Source organism: Orycteropus afer, unplaced genomic scaffold (assembly GCF_000298275.1).
Source record: "Orycteropus afer afer isolate SDZICR_OR568_19922 unplaced genomic scaffold, OryAfe1.0 scaffold00017, whole genome shotgun sequence".
Lineage (NCBI taxonomy): Eukaryota > Metazoa > Chordata > Mammalia > Tubulidentata > Orycteropodidae > Orycteropus > Orycteropus afer.
Window position 1 is genome coordinate 1,974,269 of NW_006921604.1, and position 8,483 is coordinate 1,982,751.

Here is an 8,483-nt window from a genome sequence, read left to right on the forward strand (position 1 = left end):
GGGGAGTCATTGTTCGGGTAGCATAGAATTCTTGTTTATGGGGATGAAAATTTTGGCAGTGGATATTGGTAGTGGTTGCAGAACATGATGTATTTAATTTTATTGAATTGTACATGTAAAAAAATGTTGAACTAGAAAAGATTGTGTTCTTTTTATTTTTTTACAATAATAAACATAAAAAATACACATATACTCACAAATTGGATATATTCTCAGAACATTCTATTGTGACAAACAAAAGATCCCACAACAGATCCTTCCTTTGCTCTCCTTTCAGAATGAAGGGGTTCCAGTTCAGAGCACCTCTCCAAAAACGGTTCCTTGACTAGAATACCAAGAAAACAGCCCCAACACCATTTGGAGGAATCCCATAAGACACAGCTTCAGTCAGCTGACACTGGGAAATTGGGCAGAGTCACCCAGTACTTAGTTAATTGTCTTTCTCTCCTGCAGGGTTTAAGACAACCTTCCTCAGACCCAGAGGAATTGGAAGTTGCTGCCTTCTGTACGCAGTGGAGAAGAAAATTGCTAAGGCACAGACTTCGAGAAACCTCAAACCTGGACTGTGATGAGCTGGGACTGCGGAAAACAACCATTAACAAAGCTGCTATACTGTCAGCCTTGGTGGAAGAAGTGTTATAAAACCTGAGAAATATTCTACACCTAAGACCATCTGTTGACCTGTACTTTGGCCACTGGTGGACAGTGCATTTTAGGCTGAATCAGCTTGTGAGGACAACGGGGCCACTGCAGGGTGGGTGGGTGCAGTGAAGTCATGGCTGGACCTTGCACAGAGATTCACTGACAACATTTCATATTAAGGAGATGTGTGTGTGTGTGTGTGTGTGTATATATATATATATATATATATATATATATATAATTTTTTTTCATTCCTCCCACCTGTGCCAGCCTCACAATCCTTACTATACCTGAGCCCATTGTTGCAATCCATCCATGTGTCAATCCATCTCGTTGAGGGCCTCCCCTTTTTCATTGACCTTCCTCTTTACCAAGCATGATATCCTTCTCCAGAGAATGGTCCCTTCTGACAACATGACCAGAGTATGTCAGATGAATTTTGGCCATTCTCCCTTCCAAAGAGCACTCTGGCTGCACTTCTTCCAAGACAGATTTGTTAGTTCTTTTGGCAGCCCATGGTACTTTCAATATTCTTTGCCAACACCACAACTCAAAAGCATCAACTCTTTTTCAATCTTCCTTATTCATTGTCAAGCTCTCACATGGATATGAAGTGATAGAAAATACCGTGGGTTGGGTTAGGCGCACCTTAGTCTTCAAAGTGGTGTCTTTGCTCTTCAACACTTTAAAGAAGTCTTTTACAACAGAGTTGCCCAGGCAATATGATGTCTGATTTCTTGATTGCTGCTTCCATAGGTGCTGATTGTGCATTCAGGTAAAATGAAATCTTTGACAACTTCAATCTTTTCTCCATTTATCATAATGTTGCTGATTGGTCCGTTGTGAGGATTTTCTTTTCTTTATGTTGAGATACAATCCATAGAGAAAACTGTAATCTTTGATCTTCATTAGTAAGTGCTTCAAGTCATCCTCACTTTCAGCAAGCAAAGTTGTGTCATCTGCATATCACAGGTTGTTAATGAGTCTTCCTCCAATCCTGATTCAATGTTCTTCTTCATATAGTAGTCCAGTTTCTCAGTTTATTTGCCCAGCATACAGACTGAATAAAACAGGATAAAACCTGTGACAGGATAAAAGCCAAACACATATTTTTCCTGATTTTAAACCACAAACTATCCCTTTGTTCTGCTCAAATAATTGCCTTTTGGTCTATGCACAGGTTCCTCATGAGGACAATTAAGCCTTCTGGCATTCCCATTCTTTGAAATCTTACCCATAATCTGTTATGATCCACATAGTCAAATGACTCTGCATAGTCAATAAAACACAGGTAAACATCTTTCTGGTGTTCTTTGCTTTCAACCAAGAACCATCTGAAATCTGCAATGATATCCCTTGTTCCATGTCCTCTGCAGGATCCAGCTTGAATTTCTGGCAGTTCCTTGTCAATATACTGCTGCAATTGTTTTTGAACTATCATCAGCAAAATTTTACTTGGTGTGATATTAATGGATTGTGCTATAATTTCTACATTCTGTAGGACCACCTTTCTTTGGAATGGGCACAAATATCTTCCAGTTGGTTGGCCAGGTAGCTGTTTCCAAATTTGTTGGCATAAATGAGTGAGAGTATCCAGTGCTTCATCTGTTTGTTGAAACATCTCAATGGGTATTCTGTCAGTTCTTGAAGGCTTGTTTTTTGCCAGTTCCTTCAGTGCAGCTTCGACTTCCTCCTTCAGTACCATTGGTTTTGATCATATGCTACCTCCTGAAATGGTAGAACATTGACCAATTCTTTTTGGAACAGTGGCTCTGTGTATTCCTTCCATCTTCTTTTGATGCTCCCTGCCTCATTCAGTATTATGCCCATAGAATCCTTCACTATTGCAATTTGAAGCTGGATTTTTTTCCTTCAATTCTTTCAGCTTGAGAAATACCAAATGTGTTCTTCCCTTTTGGTCTTCTAATTCCAGATCTTTGCACATTTCATTATAATACTTTGTCTCCTCAAGCCACCTTCTAAAATCTCCTGTTTAGCTCTTTTATTTAATTATTTCTTCCATTTGCTTTAGCTACTCTACATTGATTTTATAAAAACTGTCCAATTGTTTTCCAGATAGCTTTACCATTTAACATTTCCATCAGCATGTATGGGATTTCCCGCTCCTCCACATGCTCACCAATATTTCATATAGTCAATCTTTTTAGTTTTAGTCATTGTAATAGATGGGCAGGGGTATCTCACTGTGGTCTTAACTTTAGTCTCTAATGACTAACATACAATCTTAAGTATTAGAGTCTAAAGGATAGATTTGACTCATTGAACACTAATGACCAAAGACCAGATGAGTTGTGGAATGATATCAAGGACATCATACATGAAGAAAACAAAAGGTCATTAAAAAGCCAAAAAAGTCCCATTTGCCTACCCATACCTGATCACCTTACCTGACTACCTATGTATCCACTTGTAGATTAATGTTTGTATATGGAATAGTATTTACCTTTGTTGTCTGTTACTCTTGCACACCTCTCTCTGTCTTACTTTTCCTTGGTGATATTGTGCTGCTCAACCCCTTTTTGTCTGTTGCCTTTCCCTCCACCCAAATTAATACATGTCTCTAATCTAGTTAATAATTTTCCTTCCCCTCCCCTCCCATCCCTGTGTAAACCATTCCTTGGTTTTTTATAATAGTGGACTCATACAACATTTGTCCTGTTGTGATCGACTTATTTCACTCAGCATAACGTCTTCCAGGTTCATCCACATTATGATTTGTTTTGCAGATTATTTGTTATTCTTTGCTCAAAATCATAAAAGAAAGAAAGAAAAGATCAGGTTTATTGGTCTGATAGAGACTAGTGGAACCCCCAAGACTATGGCCCTTAGTCACTCACCAAGCCTAGAAGTGAACTCACCCCATGGCTTAACTTTCAACCAAACAACAGACAGGCCTATGGGCTAAACAATAACACCAAGGAGGTAGCACTCCTTCAAACAATGAACCATAGGATATCAAAAGGCAGTAAAAGGGATCAAAATGGATAAAGTCCAGAAGGCAGGAATGGATAGGACAAAAGGATAATGGGAAATGGTAAACACAGAGAGGAAGCAGGAAGACTGTTGTTACACTGTGGGGACTACATACAATGTCACAAAACAAAACATGTATGAACAGTTGGATGGAAAACCAATTTTCTCTGTAAACTTTCATGCAAATTACAATAAAAAGTTATTTTTAAAAATTTTAAAAAAGAAAGAAAAGATCAAAATTGGTATCAGAAGAGACTAAAGAAAAATTCAAGCCTTGAGTTGCAATATTGAAGGATTCTATGGCCAAAAAAATTGAACAATGCAAGAATCCTCAAATGAATATGGAAGGGATACAGTGTCACTATACCAAAAATAATTGGTCAGCTTTCAATCATTTCAGGATGTAGCATATGATCAAGAATCAATGGTACTGAAGGAAGAAGTCCAAGCTGCACTGAAGGAATCCATGAAAAACAAGCCTCCAGGAATTGATGGAACACCATTTGAGATGTTTCAACAACAGATGCAACACTGGAAGCACTCACTCATCTATGCCAAGAAATCTGAAGACAGCTACCTAGCCAACCTACTGGAAGACATACATATACATTCTGATCCCAAGGAAAGGTGTTCCGATGGAATGCAGAGATCATTGAACAATATCATTATTAGCACATGAAAGAAAAATTTTGCTGAAGACAATTCAAAAACAGTTGCAGCAGTATGTCAACAGGAAACTGCCAGAAATTCAAGCTGGATTGCAAAGAGGACTTGGAATGAGGGATATCATCACTGATATCAGATGGGTCTTGGCTGAAAGCAGAGAACACTAGAAATATGTTAGTTTACCTGTGTTTTATTGACTATACAAAGGCATCTGACTATGTGGACCACAAAAAATCATGGATAACATGGTGAAGAATGATTCCAGAACACTTACTTGCACTCATCAAGAACCTGTACATAGACCAAGAGATGGCTGTTTGATCAGATCAAAGGGACATCACATGGTTTAAAATTGGAAAAGGTGTATGTCATGGTTGTATGCTTTCACCATATTTATTTAATCTGCATGCTGAGAAAATAATCTTAGAAGCTGGACTGTATGAAGAACACAGCATCAAGATTTGAGGAAGACTCATTAACAATCTGTGATATACAGATGACACAGTTTTGCTTGCTGAAAGTGAAGACATCTTGAAGCACTTACCAATGAAGATCAACAACAACAGCCTTCACTAAGGATTACATCTCAACAAAAAGAACAGAAAAATCCTCTAACTGGACCAAAAAGCAACATCACAATAAATGGTGAAAAGATTTAAGTTGTCAAGCATTTCATTTACACAATCAACATCCATAGAAATAGCAGTCAAAAAATCAGATGAAGTATTACATTAGGCAAATATGCTGCAAAAGACCTCTTTAAAGTGTTAAAAAGTAAATATACCACTTTGAGGACTAAGGTTTGCCTGATCCATGCCACAGTATTTTCAACTGCCTCATAGGCATGTGAAAACTGGACAGTGAATAAGGAAGACTGAAGAATAATTAAGGATCTCTGGTGGTGTAGTGACTAAGGCATTTGACTGCTAACCAGAAGGGTGGTGGTTCAAACCCACCAGCCACTCTGTGGAAGGAAGACTGGGCAATCTACTTCTGTAAAGATTTACCTCCTTGGAAACCCAAAGGGGGTCACCATGAGTCAGAACCAACTGGAGGGGAGTGAGTTTGAAGAACTGATTCCTTTGAATTATGGTATTGGTGAAGCATATTAACTATATCACAGACTGACAAGAACAACCAAATTTGTCTTGGAAAAAGAACACCCAAAATGCTTCTTAGATACAAGGATGGCAAGACATCGTTTACTTACTTTCAGAGGCATATCTAGAGTATGGAAGGTATAATACATGCCCTAGGGACCCGTTGAGGGGTGGTGCCAGTGAACAGTTTCTATTGGTCATTACAGTATCCATCACCAACTGTGACAGATCATTCAGCAATTTAAAACTTTAATTGCTATAGGTGCTATTTTGTGTAGATATGCCACTACTTACTTTGGACATGTTATCAGGAGGGACCACTTCCTTGAGAAAGACATCATGCTTGACAAAGTAGAAGGTCAGTGAAAAAAGAAGACCTTCAGTGTAATAGATTGACACAACAGTGGCTCAACCATAGCAATAAATGTAAGAATGGCATAGGACCAGGCAGTGTTTCGTGCCATTGTACATAAGGTCATTATGAGTCAGAAACAATACAAGAGCACTTAACAACAATGACTGATGTTGAACATCTTTTTGTGGGCTTATTTGGCATCTACATATCTTCCTTGATGAAACGTCTTTTCAAATTTTTTAAAATTGAATTTTGAGACTTCTTTGTATATTTGGGATATAAGTTCTTTGTCAAGTATGTGATTGCAAATATTTTCTTCTCGATAGCTTGTCTTTCCATTCACTTAACAGTGTCTTTTACTATTTCAAGTACAATTTTTCAAAGTTTTTCATTTCTAGATCATGATTTTGGTATCCTAAGAATTCTTTGCTAAATTCATTGTCACAAAAATTTTCTCCTAAAAAATGATAGTCTTTACATTTTAAAATATGAAGCAGAAGTCAAGGTTTGCTTGCTTGCTTGTTTGTTTTTGGACATAGCTACCCAATTGTTCCACCACTCATCTGTCAGATTGTCATACTTTGGTGGCTTGTGTGTTGCTGTGAAGCTGGAGGCTATGCCACTGGTATTTCAAATACTAGCAGGGTCACCCATGGTGGACAGGTTTCAGCAAAGCTTCCAGACTAAGACAGACTCAGAAGAAGGAAGAGGCCATCCACTTCTCAAAGAATTGGCCAGTAAAAACCTTATGAATAGCAATTAAACCCTGTCTGATATATTACTGGAAAACTTTGTGAATAGCCCTGAAACATTGCTTAATATAGTTGCAGAAGATGAGCCCCTCAGGTCAGAAGGCACTCAAAATATGACTTGCAAAGAGCTACCTCATCAGAGTAGAGCCAACCTTAATGATGTGGATGGAGTAAAGCTTTCAGGACCTCCATTTGCTGATGTGGCATGACTCAAAATGAGAAGAAATAGCTGCAAACATCCATTAATAATTGGAATATGGAATGTACAAAGTATGAATCTAGGAAAATTGGAAGTTGTCAAAAAATGAAATGGAACACATAAAGATCAATATCCTAGGCATTAGTGAGCTGAAATGGACTGGTTTTGGCCATGTTGAATCAGACAACCATATGATCTACTATGCCGGGAATGACAAATTGAAGAGGAATGGCGTGGCATTCATCATCACAAAGAATATTTCAGGATGTATCCTGAAGCATGATGCTGTCAGTGATAGGATAATATCGAATAGCTTAAAAGGAAGACCACTTAGTACTACTATTATTCAAATTTACGCACCAACCACCAAAGCCAAAGATGAAGAAATGGAAGATTTTTAGCAACTTCTGCTCTCTGAAATTGAACAAACATATAATCAAGATGTCTTGATTATCACTGGTGATTGGAATGCAAAAGTTGGAAACAAAGAAAAATCACCAGTAGGTGAAAAATATGGCCTTGGAGACAGAAAGAATGCTGGAGATTGCATGATAGAATTTTGCAAGCCCAATGACTTATTCATAGCAAATACCTTTTCTCAACAACATAAATGGTGGCTATACCCATGGACTTCACCAGATGGAGTACACAGGAATCAGATTGACTACATCTGTAGAAAGAGACAATGGAGAAGCTCAATATCTTCAGCCAAAACAAGGTCAGGAGCTGACTGTGGAACAGACCATCAACTGTGCATAAGCAAGCTCAAGTTGAAGCTGAAGGCAATTAAAATAAGTCCATGAGACCCAAAATATGACCTTGATTGTATCACTCCTGAATTTAGAGACCATCTAAAGAATAAATTGGATGCACTGATCACCAGTGACTGAAAACCAGAGTAACTGTGGGAGGACATCAAGAACATCATCCATGAAGAGAGTAAAAGGTCATTAAAAAAAAATGGAAGAAAAGACAAAAATGGATGTCAGAAGAGACTCTGAAACTTGCCCTTGAACAAAGAGTAGCTAAAGCAAATGGAAGAAGTGACAAGATAAAAGAGCAGAACAGAAGATTTCAAAGAGCAGCTTGAGAAGACAAAATCAATTACTATAATAAAATGTGCAAAGACCTGGAGTTAGAAAACCAAAAGGGAAGAACATGCTCAGCATTTCTCAAGCTGAAAGAATTGAAGAAAAAATTCAAGCCTTGAGTTGCAATACTGAAAGAGTTTAAGGGCAAAATATTGAATAATGTAGGAAACATCAAAAGAAGATGAAAGGAATACACAGAGTCACTGTACCAAAAAGAATTGGTCGATGTTCATTCATTTCAGGAGGTGGCATATGATCAAGCACCAATGGTATTGAAGGAAGAAATTGAAGCTGCACTGAAGGAATTGGTGAAGAACAAGGCTCAGGGAATTGAGATGCTTCAACAAACAGATGACATGTGGAAGCATTCACTCATCTATGCCAAGAAATTTGGAAGACAGGTACTTGGCCAACTGACTGGAAGAGATCCATATTTGTACCCATTCCAAAGGAAGGTGATCCCACAGAATGTGGAAATTATTGAACAATATCATTATATATCATATGAAAGTAAAATCTTGCTGAATATAATTCAAAAATGGTTGCAACGGTGTATTGACAGCAAACTTCCAGAAATGCAAGCTGAATTCAAAAGAGGACGTGGAACGAAGGATATCATTGCTGATGTAAGATGGATCTTGGCTGAAAGCAAAGAATACCAGAAAGATGTTTACTTGTGTGTGT